Below are 22,547 nucleotides of genomic sequence, written 5' to 3' on the forward strand. Positions count from 1 at the left end.
CCCTGGGAGGTGAGGGGAGCAGTGGGCAGCAGCGGCGCCGCGCCCGGGAATAATTTTTGGTGATCTAACCCCCAATTCCAACCCTTGATGCTGAGTGCCAAGCAGGGAAGAATGCTGGTATGAGCTTTTAAACATAACCCGTTAACTGCTGCCAATCAAATGGTGAATAAGATACTCTTTAGGGTTCATATGTTTGTAAATCTGACTGTGATGAAGTCAGTGCCTCACCAGCCATGAACCTCACCGCACGTCACTGGACATGTATCAACACACTGACATACTGACTTTCAAGTTTACATGTACTAATATATTTCTTAAACATGTATTTATCCAGTGTAAGGCAAATCAGAAGACATTTTATTTGCAATGCTGCCCTAGCATAGAGTCACCATTTACATGATAGATATGTTGACGTTTGATGATAATCATTGTCTCTCATTTACCAACAAACATTTCTAAAATAGATTGCTCTCAAGCAGTTCACAAAATATAAATGAGAAAAGATGGACAAACACCTTTCAAGCATAAAAAAACACGGAGAATGTCTGCAACTTGTGTACGACAGTTAAGACAGTGGACAATAAGGAGGCTTTTGGCTGTGTTTCTTTTTAAAATTATAACAATTATTACTATTATTGGTTATAATGAATTAAAACAGTGCAGTATTTTGACAAGGAGCATTGAGTATGTGCTTTTACTGTCATGGAGGGTCTACTTTTAAGTCCATGGGGTATTAAGCGAGTAAAACATTAATACAGTACTTGTTTTCCAATTTGTTGTTGCAATTCTGTGCTTTTTAAGGTTAAGGTTACAAGGAACACTTAAAACATTGATAATGAATTCATATAATCACCAGATAATTCAATGTTATTGGAAAAAATTACAACAAAACATTGCCACTTTTGACTTCTCCAGGGTATACCCAGCCTTCCGCCCCAATGCAGCTGGGATAGGCTCCAGCACCCCCGAAACCCCTACAGCAGGGATCGGCAACCCAAAACGTTAAAAGAGCCATATTGGACCAAAAATACAAAAAACAAATCTGTCTTGAGCCGCATAAAATGAAAAGTCATATATAAGTCTCATAATGAAGGCAACACATGACGTAAGTGTCTATATTAGCTATAATAGCCTACTATCAAAATGACTATGTGTCGCAGGCTAACGCAAATCTTCGTTGACAGAAATGTAATATATATTCTACACATTTTTACAACATTAGAAACCATTAGTAAATCAGAGGCTACTCAGAAGGTGAGATAACTCCTGGAAATTATTGGCTTTTAATGGCCAAAGGTGAGTGTGTGTCCAAGTTAAGGGGAAGGGCAGGCTGTCTTCTTTTAATAGATTTATTACAATCTTTGGCAAGCTAGCTAACGTTTGCTGTGGTCTGGAACAACATGGCACGCAAACAACTATTTGAAATGCAGCCAATATTACATACAAATAATGTGTCATGAGACATGCAAAAGTAAAGGGTAGTAAATTAGCTCAAATATACCTACAAATGAGGCATGATGATGCAATATGTACATACAGCTAGCCTAAATAGCATGTTAGAATTGATTAGGTTGCAGTCATGCACTGACCAAATGTGCCTTATTAGCACTTCAACAAGTGAATAACATCAACAAAGTGCACCTTTGTGCATTCACGCACAAAATGAAACTTTTGGTGGACAAAATGAAACTTTTGGTGGACAAAATGAGACAAGGAGTGTAAGATTTTACATGTTAACAAACTGTTGCGTCACAGTCCAAACTATTGTGAGTTCAAGAACTGGCGAAATTTGTAGGACAAAACGATGTTCACCAAATACTCTCATCAGTGAAGCATACACACAAACATATTAAACAGTGGGCTTTCTAACAATTGGGAAGGTTTGTGTCATGTTTGTCCTCAAACTAAAAACATACTAAAACAAAACAAAAATGTTTCCCCCATCTTTTTCCATTTTCAATCCTTTTTTAAAAATGCTCCAAGGAGCCAACTGGGGTGGCATTAAAGAGCCGCATGCGGCTCGAGAACTGCGGGTTGCTGACCCCCGCCGTAGATGGACTAGTGGTAGGAAATGGATGGATGGATGGATGGCATTGCCACTTTTGCTGCAACTTTCTGAAAAAGCGGCTGCAAATTAAAGCATTGTAGGTTCCAATGATCACAAAACAACCTGCGGAATACTGGAGGGACTGTTTTAATCTGACTTTGTGGTCCACAGATTGCACCTAAAATGACTTTGAACCCCTTAAGTAAGTGGAAAGAGGAAAAAAATCGATACAGTAGTTGTTTTCTAATTTGTGTTCCTATGCTTTTTCAGGTAAAGTTTAGAAGGAACACTTAAAACTTTGGTAATAAATTCATAAAATCACAAGTTGATTTAATGTTACTGAAAATAAGCCTCAAAGCATTGCAACTTTTGCCAAAACTTTCTGAAAAACGGCTACGACAAAAGACAGCGGAATCCTGGAGGGACTGTTTTAATCTGACTTTCCGGTCCCTACATTGCTCCTAAAATGACTTCAAAGCCCCTTTTTCACTTTGTTATGCCTTCTCGGTAAAAAGCGGCTTATTGTCTGATCATCTGCTACAGCTCTAATGTACCAATTTTGCAAGATCTCTGTGTAAAAGAGGCTCAGCATGCCCTTTTATTCACATCTGAAGCTGATAACAGGTCATGGTCTTGCACATGGACTAACATTCCGCATCTCAACACAATTTTTTCCAGGAAAACGGAGCCTGTCTTCCCAGCACCTTAATCAGCACCTCTTCAGATTTCCTGCTGAAATCCAATGTGGCCTCTTCAGTTTCCAGAGCGTGGTGCTTTTATGGCCGTGATCAGTAGGCAACACACCTCAGACAGGTGGAGAAGCATGAAACTAAACATGGGAAGATGAAAAGCTGCAGCACAAATATACTCTCAAGGAAAAGTGACACACATCCACACACTTCCGAAGGCGGAGTCGAAGAAATTAATGGCCGGCGCTCATGTGAGCTAAAAATTCTCACAGACACGGACCCAAACGCGTCTCCCCCGAGCGCAGAGACATTTATTATTAATAGAGGAAATCACAGGAGGCTTTTAATTGGAGATGCTCTGCTGGGTATCTCAGAGGTAAGCGGGGTGCTGTCAGTGTCGATCTGCAAACTATCTGAGCTCTGAGGAAAACGACAGGATGTGGCACTTTCATGTGCACCTCCTGTTGACTGTGAAGGATGTCATTTCAACACATCTTTTCCCTTCTGATTAGCAACCCCCTGAATCCCAGGCTGGAGCATACTAATTTGGGAATGGCAGCCTGGGAATCACCGGAGGCAAGTATCGAGTAAACGGCACGATATGCAAATGAAAGGAGAGTATCACCTTGTCTGTCAATCACAAGAAGACCAGGTTCGGAGGCAAAAAAAAAAAAAAAAACTGCTAAAAAAGGACTTGCCTCACCAGAGGGAAAATAAATGTATTACAAGGATACATTAAAGTAGTGTGGAATCAAAGCTGACTGGCCTGCACATATCTCGTGTTCATATGCTGACGGTGAAACTCAAACATACGCTGTCATTTTCACATACCCCGTTCTTTCACCTTGACATCCGAATATCCACATAATGATAGCTGAGGGATTCCATCACGAATGTAAAAGCAGGAATGGAAATCTATGTGAAAATCCCAACAATGCATATCCAGTGGTAAAGTTTAAAAAACAAAGCAAATGTTCCCATGAGAAAAAATTGCAAATCCAATTCCTGACAACCAATAATATTAACAAAAAATTAATTTTATAAAGAATAATCATAGTTTTACACAATGTGAAATACTTATACATGATGAACATTTAACTACGGAGCAACACGGACGCAACTCCGTACATTCTTAAATGCGATACTGTTTCTCTCATTCTTCAACTGACACCTGCAACTTTCTTTGGCCCCACGTTGGTCTATTTTGTGGTCGTCCACAAAAAATAAAAACCAAAGACTGACTCTTTGTTTGGGCACTCCCTTCCCCAAATCAAACACAGACTTGTTTCATTGTTTGGCAGTACGATAACCGAGACGCTATATGAAAACCAGGCAAAGTACCACTGTACATGTATCTTCCTGTGCTGCACTTGAATTCCCAACATGATGTCATGATCTCTCATGTTAATTATTATTAGTGCCTGGTATTTTGTTTTCTTTCCTGTCCAGTTCTCTTATTTTTGTTTCCATTTGGTGTTTGCCTCTTTTTTTGCCACTACTTCTCTTGTCCGAGTACTAGCTCCCTTACCTGTCCTTGATTGGCAATCAGGACACACCTGTTCTTGGTTGCCAATCACAGTGTTTCCCCTTAATGTATTTGATTAAAAATGTGTTTTTTTTACGTGAAAACAAAATAAAGTAATATAATGTATTGCAGCGTCCAGAAGAAGACACCATAAGTCTGATGCTCTTTTTAACTTTTATGGCCAATCTTATGCGAGCAACCGGCCCAATTCCAACACATACTCTCTGTGGTTCCCCAGACATTTAACAACGCTTCCTCATTCTGCGCCAACACGGTGTGTTCACGGACCATGGGAACAACATTCCCTCTAAGGTGCGCACCTGCGCAATTGCGCACTACTCACGCGTCCTCTGCGCACAGCAAATCTATGCCGTGCAAAAAATCAAATCCCACTTTAAACAAAATAAACAAATCGTTTGTTTTGTATGATTTTGCAAAGAAACTGTGAGTAACAGGTGACGAAAGGCGGCCACAACAGATAAAACAATGTTTGTCAACACTTAAATTATTGTAACGTCCGTGGAGACACTTAAAGGAGGACAGGAATTCGATCGGTCCCTTTATTTAGCGAAATTGTTTGTCGGCCATAACCACACCAAAACAATGTGGAAAATACTTTTATCTAGCAAAACTGGTCGTTGTCTACCGTAAAAACCAAGCCAAAAGCAAGTCTTTGTCATCTGTTATATCAACAGCAGCCATACTTGCCAACCCTCCCGGATTTTCCGGGAGACTCCCGAAATTCAGCGCCTCTCCCGAAAACCTCCCGGGACAAATTTTCTACCGAAAATCTCCCGAAATTCATGCGGACCTGAGTGACGTGTCGACAGCCTGTTTTCAAGTCTGCTTTCCCACAATATAAACAGCGTGCCTGCCCAATCACGTTATAACTGTAGAATGATCGAGGGCGAGTTCTTAGTTTCTTATATGGGTTTGTTGCTAGGCAGTTTCATTAACGTCCTCCCTGCGCGGTAACAACACACAACAACAGCAGTCACGTTTTCGTCTACCGTAAAGCAGTTTGTCTGCTGTAAACAGCAATGTTGTGACACTCTTAAACAGGACAATACTGCCATCTACTGTACATGCATATGTGACAATAACATCTAGGGCTTTTAGAGAGTGCAGTGCACAACTGCGCACACAACAAGGAGACGAAGCAGAATGCATCATCAGTGAGGGTGTTCAGCATGGTTAGAAAAATAGTGACAGAGAATAGAACAAGGATGGACAATTCAACCCTTAACTCAACAATGAGTAGATGAGTGTTATGTGTGTGTATATGTGTAAATAAATGAACACTGAAATTCAAGTATTTCTCTTATTTATATATATATATATAGAGCTAGAATTCACTGAAAGTCAAGTATTTCTTATATATATATATATATATATATACACACACACACACACACAGGTAAAAGCCAGTAAATTAGAATATTTTGAAAAACTTGATTTATTTCAGTAATTGCATTCAAAAGGTGTAACGTGTACATTATATTTATTCATTGCACACAGACTGATGCATTCAAATGTTTATTTCATTTAATTTTGATGATTTGAAGTGGCAACAAATGAAAATCCAAAATTCCGTGTCTCACAAAATTAGAATATTGTGTAAGGGTTAAATTTTGAAGACACCTGGTGCCACAAACTAATCAGCTGATTAACTCAAAACACCTGCAAAGGGCTTTAAATGGTCTCTCAGTCCAGTTCTGAAGCCTACACAAACATGGGGAAGACTTCAGATTTGACAGCTGTCCAAAAGGCAACCATCGACACATTGCACAAGGAGGGAAAGACACAAAAGGTTATTGCTGAAGAGGCTGGCTGTTCTCAGAGCTCTGTGTCCAAACACATTAATGGAGAGGCAAAGGGAAGGAAAAACTGTGGTCAGAAAAAGTGTACAAGCGATAGGGATCAAGATTGTGAAAAAAAACCCATTCAAAAATGTGGGGGAGATTCAGAAGGAGTGGACAGCTGCTGGAGTCAGTGCTTCAAGATCCACCACCAAGAGACGCTTGAAAGACATGGGTTTCAACTGCCGCATACCTCGTGTCAAGCCACTGTTGACCAAGAAACAGCGCGAAAAGCGTCTCACCTGGGCTAAGGAAAAAAAGAGCTGGACTGCTGCTGAGTGGTCCAAAGTCATGTTTTCTGACGAAAGCAAATTTTGCATTTCCTTTGGAAATCGAGGTCCCAGAGTCTGGAGGAAGACAGGAGAGGCACAGGATCCACGTTGCCTGAAGTCTAGTGTAAAGTTTCCACCATCAGTGATGGTTTGGGGTGCCATGTCATCTGCTGGTGTCGGTCCACTCTGTTTCCTGAGATCCAGGGTCAACGCAGCCGTCTACCAGCAGGTTTTAGAGCACTTCATGCTTCCTGCTGCTGACCTGCTCTATGGAGATGGAGATTTCAAGTTCCAACAGGACTTGGCGCCTGCACACAGCGCAAAATCTACCCGTGCCTGGTTTACGGACCATGGTATTTCTGTTCTAAATTGGCCCGCCAACTCCCCTGACCTTAGCCCCATAGAAAATCTGTCGGGTATTGTGAAAAGGAAGATGCAGAATGCCAGACCCAAAAACGCAGAAGAGTTGAAGGCCACTATCAGAGCAACCTGGGCTCTCATAACACCTGAGCAGTGCCAGAAACTCATCGACTCCATGCCACGCCGCATTAACGCAGTAATTGAGGCAAAAGGAGCTCCAACCAAGTATTGAGTATTGTACATGCTCATATTTTTCATTTTCATACTTTTCAGTTGGCCAACATTTCTAAAAATCCCTTTTTTGTATTAGCCTTAATATTCTAATTTTGTGACACACGGAATTTTGGATTTTCATTTGTTGCCACTTCAAATCATCAAAATTAAATGAAATAAACATTTGAATGTATCAGTCTGTGTGCAATGAATAAATATAATGTACAAGTTACACCTTTTGAATGCAATTACTGAAATAAATCAAGTTTTTCAAAATATTCTAATTTACTGGCTTTTACCTGTATATATATATGAAATACTTGACTTGGTGAATTCTAGCTGTAAATATACTCCTCCCCTCTTAACCACGCCCCCCCGGCCACGCCCCCCACCTCCCGAAATCGGAGGTCTCAAGGTTGGCAAGTATGACAGCAGCCGCTTGCTCTCTCTCTCTCACCTGCACCAACACATACACTATGGCAATTAGCCACTGGTGCGTTTATCGCCACACAAAAAGTTGGACAACTCCAACACTACACGTAAAGTGTAAATTTCAGGTCGTTTTACTATGACTCCTCAATCAGTGTGCTTATTCTACTGTCATTTGTTAAAATGTTATTTTTTGGATATTAATCATGTAATGATTATTATAAAAATATTTATTTTACGGACAGAAAGTTAATAAACACTTCATGTCATGCAACATGTGAATGTTTTAAGGGGAACTAAATGTGATCTCTGAAAGGGGTACACAATCTTTCCAAAGCAGGACCCCCACCCAGGCATAAAATACTATAGTGCATAGCTGATAAAAAAAAAAAAACAATATCTAAGTTGACCAAATCACATATATTAGAAAATAATCTCTTGAAATTGACTAGTCACTTGATTATAATAATAAGACATTTAAATTGTTATATCAGGTTTGAAACAAATGTGCTGCTGGTATGACCACAGTGTGCACGTCTGTATTCCACTGAATGCCCAGGGTGTTTGTGCATTTGCTCACACACATGAAAAATTAAGAGGGAACATTGCATGGGAACAATTAATATCACAGCACACGAACATACACATTTAAGTTAAAGGTAAAGTACCAATGATTGTCACACACACACTAGGTGTGGCGAAATTAGAAGCAGTAGAGTAGAAAAACAAGTTGACTTTATATGCCCTTTTGTGTTTCATGCTATACATTAGACCAGTGGTTCTCAACCTTTTTCAGTGATGTACCCCCTGTGAAAATGTTTTTAATTCAAGTACCCCCTAATCAGAGCAAAGCCTTTTTGGTTGAAAAAAAGAGATAAAGTAGTAAAATACAGCACTATGTCATCAGTTTCTGATTTATTAAATTGTATAACAGTGCAAAATATTGCTCATTTGTAGTGGTCTTTCTTGAACTATTTGGAAAAAAAGATATCAAAATAACTAAAAACTTGTTGAAAAATAAACAAGTGATTCAATTATAAATAAAGATTTGTACACATAGAAGTAATCATCAACTTAAAGTGCCCTCTTTGGGGATTGTAATAGAGATCCATCTGGATTCATGAACTTAATTCTAAACATTTCTTCACGAAAAAAGAAATCTTTAACATCAATATTTATGGAACATGTCCACAAAAAAATCTAGCTGTCAACACTGAATGTTGCATTGTAATGAATGGAATAGCCTACTTGATTTGATGTTCAGTTTATGAACTTACATTCATATTTTGTTGAAGTATTATTCAATAAATATATTTATAAAGGATTTTTGAATTGTTGCTATTTTTAGAATATTTAAAAAAAAAATCTCACGTACCCCTTGGCATACCTTCAAGTACCCCCAGGGGTACGCGTACCCCCATTTGAGAACCACTGCATTAGACCATGTCGAATCCGTGAAGTATGTGAAAACACTGTTTAAACATCACAACATGCCACAAATTCAGTCAGCCATTTTGAATACTCCACTTCCAAAACTATTTTCGGAGATTGACATCACAGTAGTAATGCATCAGCACTCAGAACATGTTATCAGATCAGTCATACTGGAAATAAGCAAAAATTGGAAAGGGGTGTGCTGTTTATAATTCCCAATCCTTACGTGAGACAAGAACACACATGCGTGGCTTTTTTTTTATGCATTCGAAATCGTAAATAAATAGCTAACAATTGAGTCAACAGATGGCGGGTTCTCTGCTGCGCTCAATATACTCTCTCTAAAAACATCCAGAAAGTGCCAACAATACTCCATTTTTATGTCATGACCTGAAAATTAACCAAATAAGTGATATTATTATTATAAGCACCAACACAGATGGACTATTTTAGCGGTGCATCTATAGCAGTGAGCTAATGCTAGCTTACGCTGCTATTGTTGACACACTGAGCCTAGGGTGACCAGGTGTCCGGATTTAGGCCGGACAGTCCGGATTTTTAATGCCCTGTCCGGCGTCCGGCGCAGCTTCAAGCCGGACACGTATTTGTCCTCCTTTTTGAGGCACTAGGCTTGAAGAGCGGAGTTTTTTCATCTTTGCTGGGCTGCAGCGCAATAGCCAATCAAAGACCGTAAAAAATGCCCCCAACGCAGTAACGTATCAAATGATTGGCTAAGAGCTGTGTCGGATACAAATGTGCTTATCATTGGTTAAAAAAGTAAACAAGGGTCCATGTGCTGTAGCGGCATGACATTGACAGAAAGTTAGCATCATGCCAAAACGCAAGACCTCGTTTAATTCTGAATGGATAAAAGAGAACGAATTTATAACGAAAAGCAGTCGAGACTCATTCCATGGCTTCTGCACACTTTGTCGATGTGATGTCGACGTAAGTAGTCAGGGGAATGCTGCAATTGAACGGCATGCGGGTGCGCGGATAAACATAAAAATAATAAACGTGCGGCAAGTACCTCTTCAATGAGGACATTTTTTCGTGAAGTTTCGTCACCCCTGGATGACAAGATAACCGCTGCGGAGCTGTGCAAGGTGTACCATGCTGTAAAGCAGTGGTTCTCAAATGGGGGTACGCGTACCCCTGGGGGTATGTAATGTAATGTAAGTTCATAAACTGAAGATCAAATCAAGTAGGCTATTCCATTCATTACCATAAACCCAGAGTTTCCCCCATGCCATGATGGTTTGACCCTCACTAAATTGTCTGTCAAAAAGAAGTGTGAAAAGAAATGCAACAATGCAATATTCAGTGTTGACAGCTAGATTTTTTGTAGACATGTTCCATAAATATTGATGTTAAAGATTTCTTTTTTTGTGAAGAAATGTTTACAATTAAGTTCCTGAATCCAGGTGAATCTCTATTACAATCCCCAAAGAGGGCACTTTAAGTTGATGATTACTTCTCTGTGTAGAAATCTTTATTTATAATTGAATCACTTGTTTATTTTTCAACAAGTTTTTAGTTATTTTATATATTTTTTTCCAAATAGTTCAAGAAAGACCACTACAAATGAGCAATATTTTGCACTGTTATACAATTTAATAAATCAGAAACTGATGACATAGTGCTGTATTTTACTTCTTTATCTCTTTTTTTCAACCAAAAATGCTTTGCTCTGATTAGGGGGTACTTGAATTTAAAAAATGTTCACAGGGGGTACATCACTGAAAAAAGGGTTGAGAACCACTGCTGTAAAGCATCACCAGTCCTACAGAAGTTTAGACTGCGGCATGAAAGTGGACCGGGAGATTTTCAGTGACTATCCCACAGCTAAAGGGATGGCCTGTGGCCGAACAAAAGCCAAGGCATTGTGCGAGAACGTCATCGCTCACTATTCAGTACAGGAACATACCGACTACATAAAAGAAAACAACCTACCCTTTTCCGTGGCAACCGACGCCTCAAATAAAGGAACAAACAAGTGTTTTCCCATTGTGGTAAGGTATTTTCACTTTGATGAAGGCATCCAACATGTCCTGTTGGATTTTTATAGTGACAGCAACGAAACGTCAGAAGCCATAACAAACCAGCTGCTGGCAAAACTTGAGATGTCTAGCTTAGAGGTGAAAAACATGTCTGCATATGCAGCAGACAATGCCAGTGTCAATTGTGGCAAACATAACAGTGTGTATCAGAAGCTGAAACTGAGCCAAAAAGATGTGCTCCCTGCAAACTGTTTGGCCCATATTCTGCATAACGCAACCAGATATGCAGCAAGCAGCCTTGATGTTGATGTGGAAAATTTTTTGTGGCATTTTTCTTTTTATTATATATGTTATCTACATTTAAGTCCACACATGTTATGCTTTGTGGCACTCTGCACTTGAAAAGATTCATCTCAGTGGTCACTTTTTGAACACCACAATGTATTGAATAAATACAAATACTGTTAACAAACACTTGACTTTAATATTTTTTCCTATTCAGCCACACAAACATCATCTTTAAACCACTCAAAATTGTACTATAAATAAGGTATACCAGAGTCCTATGTACACCATAGTAATTTATTGATATGCCGCATAATGTCCTCCTTTTTGGTGTCATGGAAATGGTCACCCTAACTGAGCCGCTGCTTCTGCTTCCTCTCAAACTTGGTAAAACAACATTTTAGATTATAATTCATGCATCTCTCACCTGGTAGTAGACGAATGTGGCCATGGTCTGACAGGCTGGTCGACTTTGACATCCCCCGGAATAGACCCCAAAAGAAGCCAAAGAGGAAGGCTTGCAGCAGCACGAAGCAAGTGTGACAAAAGAGTCTTTACAGTCTACAATAACATCAGAAAATATGCTAGATTTGTTGCTTGTCATTTTTAATAAATATATTGTTGTGTGTTTTGGCTGCTGTGATGTCTCCTTTCTGCCCTTCTTTGCAGTTGCTGGTTTTGGAGTTTCAGGGCGGAGCCACCGACACACACCTGCAGCCAATTTGCTACTGGCCTACTTAAGCCTCCCTCCCAGTCATCTTAGTGCCAATTGATTATAGATGTTTCACTCACCTCCAAGGACTTCTCCCACTTGCTTGGCGTTTTTCCCGGTGAACATAATTTTTCTTTGTGGCTCTCCTCCCACTTACCTTTCCAGTGGCTCTGTCCTGGTATAATTGTGTTACATTTTTTCCCTCACTCCTTCTGAGTGCGTCTTCTGTTCTCTTCTGCTCTTTTGAATGCGCTTGTTGTTATTTGTTCCACTCCTTGAGTTAAAGTTAAAGTACCACTGACAGTCACACACACACACTAGGTGTGGTGAAATTACCCTCTGCATTTGACCCATCGCCTTGTTCCACCCCCTGGGAGGTGAGGGGAGCAGTGAGCAGCAGCGGTGGCCGCGCTCAGGAATAATTTTAGTTATTTACCCCCAATTCTAACTAGGGATATCCGATAATGGCTTTTTGCTGATATCCGATATTCCGATATTGTCCAACTCTTTAATTACCGATACCGATATCAACCGATACCGATATATGCAGTCGTGGAATTAACACATTATTATGCCTAATTTGGACAACCGGGTATGGTGAAGATAAAGTACTTTTAAAACAAATTTATAAAATAAGATAAATAAATTAAAAACATTTTCTTGAATAAAAAGAAAGTAAAACAATATAAAAACATTTACCGTATTTTTCGGAGAATAAGTCGCACCGGAGTATAAGTCGCACCTGCCAAAAATGCATAATAAAGAAGGAAAAAAACATATATAAGTCGCACTGAAACTATGAAAAAAAATGCGACTTATAGTCCGAAAAATACGGTACATAGAAACTAGTAATTAATGAAAATTAGTACAATTAACTGTTAAAGGTTAGTACTATTAGTGGACCAGCAGCACGCACAATCATGTGTGCTTACAGACTGTATCCCTTGCAGACTGTATTGATATATATTGATATATAATGTAGGAACCAGAATATTAATAACAGAAAGAAACAACCCTTTTGTGTGAATGAGTGTAAATGGGGGAGAGAGATTTTTTGGGTTGGTGCACTAATTGTAAGTGTTTCTTGTGTTTTTTATGTTGATTTAATAAAAAATAAAAAATAAAAATAAATAAATAAAAACGATACCGATAATAAAAAAAATGATACCGATATTACATTTTAACGCATTTATCGGCCGATATTATCGGACATGTCTAATTCTAATCCTTAATGCTGAGTGCCAAGCAGGGAAGTAATGGGTCCCATTCTTATAGTCTTTGGTATGACTCGGCCGGAGTTTGAACTCACGACCTACCGATCTCAGGGTGAACACTCTAACCACAAGGCCACTGAGCACTGAGTGCGCTTTGTGTTATTAGTCTCAATTTTGCTGACTGTTTCTTCTCTGTTTTTATGGAGCCAGAACACTGCCAGTAAGATTTGGAATGGAAAAAAAAAATTTACATTGTAGAAAAAGTTGTAAAAAGGCAACAAATAAATACAAACATCGAAAAAAGACAATATTGTTGGTGGATGTTTTCGATGCCAATATTCATATTTTTTACACTTATTATTTTTGTGTGTTTAGAAGGTTTTTATGATCGCTTCTCTTTTTTTTTTCGGTTTCCCTTCTTTTTTTTACGGTATCAAAATAATGGCAGTGTTTTAGCATGAGGGGTGGGCGCCTGTGGTGGGGGGGCTTATAACAAGTATACCTGGAAGCAGATATATTTCTCAGATTTAACTCACATCCTCTCTGTCAAGCTTGGTCAAAAGATAGGACTCAGATGCAGAGTAGGGATTAATTCGGCAGGCTTTTATTTTGAAAGCTTCCTTTCACCTCCAGAGTCAGGGCAATTCAATATAGGCTATAACTAAACTAGTCGGCGAAAAAGGTTCCACAAAAAGGAACAACCAAAAATCACTCCGAAAGGAGGAAAACACAAAAACAATAATGGCGCCGTATATTCTATGAAATTTATCATAAATAAAAAAACGCTCCAACAAGAGGGAGAAACAATGGCTATGAAACTTCTACACGGTCTCTAATCTAAAAAAAGTTTTACAAAAATCGTCACTCAAAAAAATTGAGTAAAAGGAAGAACTGTAAGAAAAACTGAAAACTCACCACTTCGGCTGTAAAACTAAATAACACAAAATCACTCTGCTGAGGAGGAGAAAAAGAAAACTCAAAATATCAACAAAGGAATTCAGGATCAAGATTTTCAAACACGAGACGAGGCAAGGCATGGACATGACGCTGGAGAGGCACGAATAAACGAGACAATCTGGCACAGAACAAAGGGAGGCGTAGGCTTATAAAACACATGAGGGTAATGGGGAACAGGTGGAAACAATCAGGGATCAGGGATGACGTCAGACTGATGACACAAAAGGAAGGGCAAGTGACCTGAAACGAGAGGAGTTACTTTTCAAACTAAAACATGCACTTCACAAGACAGAAAAACCAGGACAAGACATCCCTCAGTGTGACACTCTCAGATTTAGCTCATTTTCATCACATTTAAGTTTAAAATAAAAGGCTGACTCTAAATATATGTAAATGTTAAATCCAAACCTAAATCCTAACTCTATACCTATATGTTACATCTAAACCTAAATGTTGGATCAAAATCTAAATGTGAGCGCTAAATGTTGGTTTTTTGCATTATCTTTGTGAATTAAAAGTCACTTACCTGCACATTGCTTCTCCTGCCTGTCTTTACGCATCCTGGGGAACACGACCTCGCTACCATGCGACCTGATTATAACAATTATACGCATATTTTTGGAATGTGGAAGGAAGTACCTCGAGAAAACCTACACATGCAAACTCCACAACAATTTATACCCGCCTGATGCACAAATGGGGATCTCTTGACTGTGCAGCCTACATGCTAACCACTGGGCCACCAATGTTGTGTAAACCTTTATTTCAGGACACCAATTCAGACTTTTAAAAGCTCAGGAAGTCTTTGCAGTTGATTTGCTGATACATGTACATACTAGTGTTGTCCTGATACCAATATTTTGGTACCGGTAACAAAATGGTTTCGATAATTTTTCGGTACTTTTTGATACTTTGATACATTGCATTATTGGCTTTATTTTAACAAAAAATCTTACGGTACATTAAACATGTTTATTATTGCAAGTTTGTCCTTAAATAAAATAGTGAACATACAAGACAACTTGTCTTTTAGTAGTAAGTAAGCAAACAAAGTCTCCTAATTAGTCTGCTGACATATGCAGTAACATATTGTGTCATTTTCCATTCAATTATTTTGTCAAAATTATGAGGGACAAGTAGTAGAAAGTGAATTATTAATCTACTTTTATATTTACTTTTAATACATGCTTACTTTCTCTTTTAACATGTTCTATCTACATTTCTGTTAAAATGTAACAGTCACTTATTCTTCTGTTGTTTGAATGCTTTACGTTAATTTTGGATGATACCACAAATTTAGGTATCAATCCGATACCAAGTGGTTAAGAGGATCCTACATTGGTCATATTCAAAGTCCTCATGTGTCCAGGGACATATTTCCTGAGTTTATAAACATAATATAAATCTTAAGAAAACGAAAAGAGATTTAGTGATGCTAAAAAATATCGATGTAATCATAGTAGTATTGGCTAGACTACTAGACGGTACTTTTTAGAGGCGGTATAGTACCAAATATCATTCTTCAGTATCGCGGTACTATACTAATACCGGTATACCGTACAACCATAGTACATACTTGACATTATTTAACTTTTTCACAATATTCTATTTATTATTGTAAAGGTTAGAGGAACACCTTTTTACTGAACATTTGAAAACGGTTGTAATGTTCTTAATTTGTATTCTGTTGTTTTATATTGTATTATTTGCTATTACTACTACTACTATTGTTATTATAATTTTAAACCTGTTTTGTCCGAACACATGAGCAAATTATATTGTTGATCAAGAGACGCCCTTATCTGCTGTACAAATGTACTCTACAAAAGAGAAGTGTGGGATACATGTTGCATTATTTGTGTTTAACTTTGTTAAATGTTTGGCTATACGGAGTATTCAGACCGGATCAGGAGGGGATAGAAAGAAGAAAAAAGATGACAGAGGTGGGGAATTGTGGATAAAAGATGCTGGCAGAAACTGCGAACGTTCGATACAATGTTCCAAGCGCCAAAAAATGCATATTGCAAGAATATTTTAATGAAGTCATTTAAAAAAAAAGTGGCAGATCAAAACGCATTCATTAAATTGTTTTAATCAGCCCTTTAAGTCATCCGGCAGCCATAACATTATAGAATGATATTGCTGAATAGACGATATGTCTGATATTTTTATTTTTGGTGGTCCACTTATGTTGACAAGCATAAATTCATTGTAAAAAAACAACAAAAAAAACGGTAAAACTACAGCAGGCAGTTGTTAAATGGCAATAGTAAAACACCGTAAAATTAAAAATAGTTTATCACAGTAGCAAATTCAGTGGAATCCTGTAAACCAAGAAACAGTAGATAACCTAAATTACTGTGTTATGATACATAGAAAACCAATGACTTTACAGTGGAAATGTATAAACTGTGTGGTACAAACTGTGAGCAGGTTATTTATTTGGTAAGCTTTTAAGGGTAGAACTAACACAAATAAAGAGACATGCTAGTCATTTCGCTCCATTATTGTTGATTGCTGGCTTTCATCCTCCTGACTGACGTGTTCAACGCGGCCTGGATTTCAGTGTTTTGTGGTTCTGTTCTGGAGTGGGCACCCCGAACCAATGCAAGTAGAGCCAACCCCCAGAAGCGCTTGAGAGATAATATCACATAGTCTTAAAAGAGAAGAAAAAGCCAGTAAACTTTTATGGAGTAGTTTGGTGCCACAGTTGCAATGGTCAGTCACATTACAACTGCTGGCATGAGGATCTGTGAGTCCCACACGTCTGTCACTTTTGACCCACTTTGCCTGACAGCTCACACATAGGGGCAATCAGGTTATGTACACTATATATATATATATATATATATATATATATATATATATATATATATATATATATACCGGTATATATATATATATATATATATATATATATATATATATATATATATATATATATATATATATATATATATATATACGTGTGTGTGTGTGAGTGTGTGTGTGTGTGTGTGTGTGTGTGTGTGTGTGTGTGTGTGTGTGTGTGTGTGTGTGTGTGTTTTCACGCCCTTTCATGCCATCTCCTCTCTTGCATGCCCCCCAAGAGGCTTTCAGGGCCTTACCTCATTTGCACTCATCACAGCAACTTGGGACTGGACTGACAGCCTCATTTTCTGCACCCTGCATGGAGCAGCTCAGCAAGCAGTGCCTCCAAACAAGCAGGCAGTCGGTGTGGTTTTATAATTAGCTGCTCTAATGTGGTAGTCTCTCTCTCTCTCAGCCCCTGTGAGTGCATATTGGCTGGCAGACCATCAGCATATGCAAGCAAGCGCTGATGATAATTGTAGATGTATGGTGTTATATGTTGACTTGAGTTTGCAGTTACAAGCTTGAAGTGAGGTGACAAAGGGAGGGGGTGGAGGTGCCGGTGCCATGTGCTGCTCGCGCTCGCCGTCTCACAGCTCACGGGGTGAGAATTAGACCATGGGCTGTTGGCCGATCGTGTGGATGTGAAATAATTGTGTTTTAAGGGGGATCTGAGAGATCACACTACAGGTTTGATCACGGCTAGCCGACTTAGGGTGAACTTGTGCTGCACCCAGAGGGCCGAGGGGCCACGTATAACTGTTGGTACCTATGCTGTATGTGTTGTGGGGGAGTGAGAATACTGGTTGCACCTGCAAGTACATCAGCATATGTGAAGAGCTGTTTTTGGCAAGAAGTTAAAAATGAAACAGGAAGAGGTATTTTTATAGGAAACTTAGCAAAAACACATTCAGAGTTATCCAGTCTCTGATAAGCTGATAAAACATGATAAGTCTAGAATAGAAATAGAGATGATACAGCCGTGGTGCCCAACCACCGGTCTAAGGACCGGTACCGGTCCGCAAAGAATCATTAAATAATTTATAAACGACTGCATTTTCTCCGACTTAACTTTCGCCTGTCCCACTAGGCACACCAATAAACTTGTTTATAGATGTACAATAAAACTCCTCATAGGAAGTTGCCATTTGTTACAACTTGGTGGCAAGATACAATGCACATCCATCCATCCATCAATTTTCTACCGCTTGTCCCTTACGGGGTCGCGGGGGTTGCTGGAGCATATCTCAGCTGCATTCGGGCGGAAGGCGGGGTACACCCTGGACAAATCGCCATCTCATCACAGGGCCAACACTGATAGACAGACAACATTCACACTCACATTCACACACTAGGGCCAATTTAGTGTTGCCAATCGACCTATCCCCAGGTGCATGTCTTTGGAGGTGGGAGGAAGCCGGAGTACCCGTAGGTAACCCACGCAGTCACAGGGAGAACATGCAAACTACCAGAGGTGTGGACTCGAGTCACATGACTTGGACTCGAGTCAGACTCGAGTCATGAATTTGATGACTTTAGACTCGACTTGACAAAATGTAAAAAGACTTGCAACTCGACTTAGACTTTAACATCAATGACTTGTGACTTCACTTGGACTTGAGCCTTTTGAATTGACATGACTTGACATGACTTGACATGACTTGCTACTTTCCCCAAAACCCAAAGATGAAAAAGTTATTCGGGAGCGCTCCGTATTTTTCATTGTGTACTTGTCTATCAGCGTTGCGTGTGTCAGCTGGTGTGCTGTCAGTACAACAGCCAATCAAATTAGATCTACTTTGTTTTCATCACACAGCATTCATCCAATCAAATTGCAGGACAACCAACGAAGAAGACATGTCCAAACCACACGCCAGTGAACAAAAAATGATGCCTAAAATAATTTCGTTTGGGTATAAAAATTACGAGGTGGTCAACACAAAACGGTTTGCAGCATGCAACACATGTGGTTCGAAAATTACTGATGGAGAGGCAACAACTTCCAACTTCGTCCGGCATTTGAAGTTGCACAAAGAACGGTAAGTTTTGAATGTAAGATAACGTTTATTGGCTAAGTAACGTGACTTTTATTTGCTGTGTAGTTAAATCAGTGAGGCTGTAAACTCACTGCTAACGTTATAACGTTATTGCAAACACGGGAATCTGTTGCAGTTCACTACCTTATTCATACTTTTTGTTCAGTGATTTTTTTAAGCAGGGTTACGTTAGTCAATATATCACTCGTAACGTTAGACGGCGGTCAGCAGCACCGCGTATTTTAGCCACCTAAAAAAAAGACAAAAATAGTAAAATAAAGGTCAGTTAAAATGTATACTATATTATGAATATGTGTACTGTTTTAGCTAGCTTTCTGACATACTGTTGGTTGTTTACCTCAGTGGTCCCCAACCACCGGGCCGCGGCCCGGTACTGGTCCGTGGATCGATTGGTATCGGGCCGCACAAGAATTTTTTTTTTTTTTTTTTTTTTTTTTTTTTAATTAAATCAACATAAAAAACACAAGATACACTTACAAGTAGTGCACCAACCCAAAAAAACTCTCTCCCCCTTTTGTTCTGGGCATTGAACATGAAGACTCTTCCTTCACTGTTCCGAGTGGCCATGAGAGTCTTGGCAGTGCCTGCCTCCAGTGCTCCAGTGGAGCGAGTTTTCAGCCATGGTGGCATCATACTACGCCCCCATCGTGCACAAATGACTGACAGACTCTTGGCTAATTTGGTCTTTTGCAAATGCAATGCAGCATAGGGCCCTGACATATAAAAAGTACAACTTTTTTGTTATGTTCACGTATATGTCATGTTTTTTCAATGTTAACACTTTTGTACAAATAAGTACATTTGCACTTTATTTTTCAATGTGTTTGTTCTGTAAAGGAATGAGTTAATGTTTAAAATGACTGGTTAATAGTGCTATTATAAAGTGCAATGTCAGCACAATTTTCTTTCCTGCAATTTAAAATGCACTTGTTTTAATAAATAAATACAGCATTTGAAAAGCATACACAATCTGTGTTAATATATTAGTCTGTGGTTAAAAGGACTTAAAAGGACTCGAAACTCAAAATGCAGGACTTAGGACTTGACTTGAGACTTTCCAGTCTTGACTTTGGACTTGACTCGGGGCTTGCCTGTCTTGACTCGGGACTTGACTCGGACTTGAGGGCAAAGACTTGAGACTTACTTGTGACTTGCAAAACAATGACTTGGTCCCACCTCTGCAAACTACACACAGAAAGATCTCGAGCCCAGGATCGAACCCAGGACCGAACCCAGGACCTTCGTAACATCCATCCATCCATTTTCTAACGCTTGTCCCTTTCGGGGTCGAGGGGGGTGCTGGAGCCTATCTTCCTAACATATAAAATCATACTTGCCAAACTTGAGACCTCCGATTTCGGGAGGTGGGGGTTGGGGGGCGTGGTCGGTGGTGGGGAGGGGGCGTGGTTAAGAGGGGAGGAGTATATTTACAGCTAGAATTCACCAAGTCAAGTATTTCATATATATATATATAAGAAATACTTGACTTTCAGTGAATTCTAGCAATATATATATATTTATTTATTTTATTTCATATATATATATATATATATATATATATATATATATATATATATATATATATATATATATATATATATATATATATATATATATATAAATAAGAGAAATACTTGAATTTCAGTGTTCATTTATTTACACATATACACACACATAACACTCATCTACTCATTGTTGAGTTAAGGGTTGAATTGTCCATCCTTGTTCTATTCTCTGTCACTATTTTTCTAACCATGCTGAACACCCTCTCTGATGATGCATTGCTGTGTGGCACGCACAAAAGTGCTTTCATCAAATGCACTAGAGTATGGAATCTTCCATCTCTCCCTAGCATGGCCCAAAACCGGTCAATCCTTGCTTCCTGAGGAAGATCTTCACTGCCAAGCACTTGGTAGTCCACTACTTCTTCCCGGAGGCTATCCAGGTCCAATCGCAGCTGCGGCTTGGAACTTACAAGCGTATTTCTTCATCTTACTCGTCGTCGGCGTTGCCACGTCTGTATCTTCCTCGTTCTTCTGCTTCGTCTCCTTGTTGTGTGCGCAGTTGTGCACTGCACTCTCTAAAAGCCGTAGATGTTATTGTCACATATGCATGTACAGTAGATGGCAGTATTGTCCTGTTTAAGAGTGTCACAACATTGCTGTTTACGGCAGACGAACAGCTTTACGGTAGACGAAAACGTGACTGCTGTTGTTGTGTGTTGTTACCGCGCTGGGAGGACGTTAATGAAACTGCCTAACAATAAACCCACATAAGAAACCAAGAACTCGCCCTCGATCATTCTACAGTTATAACGTGATTGGGCAGGCACGCTGTTTATATTGTGGGAAAGCGGACGTGAAAACAGGCTGTCGACACGTCACTCAGGTCCCGGGAGGTTTTCGGGAGAGGCGCTGAATTTTGGGAGTCTCCCGGAGAATCCGGGCGGGTTGGCAAGTATGTATAAAATATAAATGACAGATTGTAGCCAAAGGCTGATTTCCATCTGAAGGTTGATGGTAACCAGCTAGGTATCTAATTTCAAAGAAACAAGCCAGAGCTCCCACTAATTCAGCGTTATAGTGAGTTGCATTTTTCATGCACTTATTTTTGCTGTATTTATCTGGCAGAGTGGAAAGCCGGTCTCTGAAAATATAGTCTACATTAAACCGGTCCGTGGTCCAAAAAATGTTGGGAACCCCTGTGATACAGTATTATTCAGAGCCATGTATTAAGAAAATATGGCCAACTATACCACACGCCATGTTTGCTACCCAGGACGTGTGCGGCTGTGTCCGGAATAGGGTTGTACGGTATGTTGGCACTAATAAAGTACCGCGGTACTAATTAATAGGAAACGGTACTATACTGCCTTTGAAAAGTACAGGTACTGTTTTTTCATCCTTACAGTGCTGTGCGGCGGTGACTACAGAGCGAGGCGCATGATGTTGAGTGTGTGAAAACGCACACACAAAGCGCATAAAAGCAATAACATTGCAGAGAGAAAGAATGGCAAGAAACGTCAATTCTACTGGTTAATAAATATATATATATATGGCTTCAAAACTAACAATAAAGGTGACGCTTTAAACAATGAAGCGCCGCTCTTCAAGTGTTGCTTTAAAACACGCCTCGCCGAACGTGGCGATTGGTATTAGCGCCTTTGCTTCAAACTTAGGTAAACATTTAAATAGTAAGCATTCAGATCTGCACAAGGAGTTATAAATAGTGACAGGTAATAATGTAGTTGTTGCACCTTTCCTGCTGTTCGGCTCCCATGCAGACCGTAGTCGAAGAGCACAGGGGAGATGTTCCCTTCAGGGACGATGTTTCGTCGGGGGTAACACCCTTCACTTTACCCGGCAATGGGTCAGCTAAGCTCTCCTTACGGGTCAGAATGAGGAGGCCGCCGATCCATGACAATCGCTTTATTATCAGTTTTGCAGAACACAACAGGAAACGTTCATCACTCTACTGCGCAGTGCACAGTGCAGGCTCTCTGTCTCTTTAGTCGCCCACTCACTCACTGAATTCACTCACCGAACATATTGTCATTCTCACAAAAACACATAAACTAATTTCATGAGTTAACCGCTCACCTGTCGTGCACATGTAGAAACGTAAACACGCACACAGCTGCTTGG

This window comes from Nerophis lumbriciformis, linkage group LG02, assembly GCF_033978685.3.
Source record: "Nerophis lumbriciformis linkage group LG02, RoL_Nlum_v2.1, whole genome shotgun sequence".
In the NCBI taxonomy this organism is placed as follows: domain Eukaryota; kingdom Metazoa; phylum Chordata; class Actinopteri; order Syngnathiformes; family Syngnathidae; genus Nerophis; species Nerophis lumbriciformis.